General features: G+C 50.2%; 1 protein-coding gene across 1 annotated transcript in view; it reads left to right on the top strand.

Moving 5' to 3' along the window:
* TMEM104 (transmembrane protein 104) overlaps positions 1–1,558 on the top strand; it is a 60,128-nt gene that overhangs the window by 14,653 nt on the left and 43,917 nt on the right. The gene's annotated exons all lie outside the window — the stretch shown is intronic.

Genomic DNA, 1,558 nt, shown 5'->3' with positions numbered 1-1,558 from the left:
AAAAAAAAAAAAAGAAAAGAAACACATTCAAATGAGAGTAGCCTCATGTGTAGAGGGGAGCCTCCTTCCGTCTCCAGGGTTTCCCAGGCTCATCACCACTGTTGACGTTTAGGACAGATCATTCTTTGCTTTGGGGACCAGTCCTGTGCATTGTAGGATACTGAGTGGCATCCTGGCCTCTGCCCACTAGTTGCTGGGAGTACGTCCTAGCTATCACAATCAGAACTGTCCTCACACGTTGCCACGTGTTCACAGTAGGGGACAGGAGGCAAAATCATCCTTAGTGAAAAACCCCTGTTCTGCTCTGTTCCTAATCCCCAGACTGTCAGAGTGCCATTGTCACCTTTGCAGGACTGCCACCCTCCACAAAAAGGCTCCTTTAGGGTCCTGGCTCATTTCTTGTAATTGAAGATACCATGTCTAGCCATCAGTGTCCTCTCAGGAAGTTCATTGATCCTCCTATTTGGGGTCTAGTAATAAAAGTTATTGATCAGGAAGGGCCAATAACAAACAGAGCTGACGCCGAAGTCTGTGGCAAGTGTAGGAATGGCTGGGAGTAGGGAGGGCATTGGCATCCTCACAGAGAACATTGGCATCAGAGCAGAAAGGCAAGCTGGAACACGGACTGTACCTGGAACCTGAGGCAAGAGTGACACATAGGCCCCTGGGGTCACTGCGCTCGGGCTTTGAGGCTATCTCTGACATGCCTACTGGTATGTTCAAAAAGCAAGCACCAGGGTCCTCCTGGGTTCCCTCCAGAATCATGTTTTCCAGTCTTTTCTCTCCAGACTCCTAGGAGCAGAGCTGAACTCACACAGCACAGAACTAACATGTCCTAGGCTTTCCCCAGGGACCATGCAGACTCTTCTGAGCCACCAGGATTAGAAGGCAACTGTCACTTCATTTTTCATTATGTTCTCAGAAAAGGCAGCAACCTGAGACTAGTGACATCAAAAACTTGAGCAATCAGTCTGAATAGGAGTTTGGCTGTCGGGAGCCATAACTCTTAGGTTTAGAGCTCCAGCTGCTTTTTTTCAGAGCATTTGCTCCCGGCCTTTATGGCTGGAACCATAGCACAGGTGAGATTCTTCTCACTATACCAGAGAGGACACTGTACCAGCTCGGAGACTTGCTGGGGTCATGAACAAGTGATGGAATTAGAACTAGAGCCCTGTGTTCCCTACTCCTAGTTCAGGCTTCTTCTGGAGTGAAGTGGGACAAATGTCTGCCTCTGCAGAGGGAGCTTCAATGTTGTGCACCTTCCAGAGCCAGTGCTGCTCCTTGAAAATGTTTCTTGTGGCTCGGCGCCTGTGGCTCAAGTGGCTAAGGCGACAGCCCAGTACATCTAAGGTGGCGGGTTCGAATCCAGCCCTGGCCTGCCAAACAACAATGATGGCTGCAACCAAAAAATAGCCAGGTGTTGTGGCGGGTGCCTGTCCCAGCTACTTGGGAGGCGGAGGCAGGAGATTCGCTTGAGCCCAGGAGTTGGAGGTTACTGTGAGCTGTGATGCCACAGGACTCTACCTAGGGGGGGCAGCTTGAGTTTCTGTCTCAAAAA

This window comes from Otolemur garnettii, unplaced genomic scaffold, assembly GCF_000181295.1.
Source record: "Otolemur garnettii isolate 467f Iridium unplaced genomic scaffold, OtoGar3 scaffold00018, whole genome shotgun sequence".
Taxonomy (NCBI): Eukaryota; Metazoa; Chordata; class Mammalia; order Primates; family Galagidae; genus Otolemur; species Otolemur garnettii.
The sequence above is the reverse complement of the archived record's forward strand: the minus strand, read 5'-3'. Positions and strand labels throughout refer to the sequence as shown.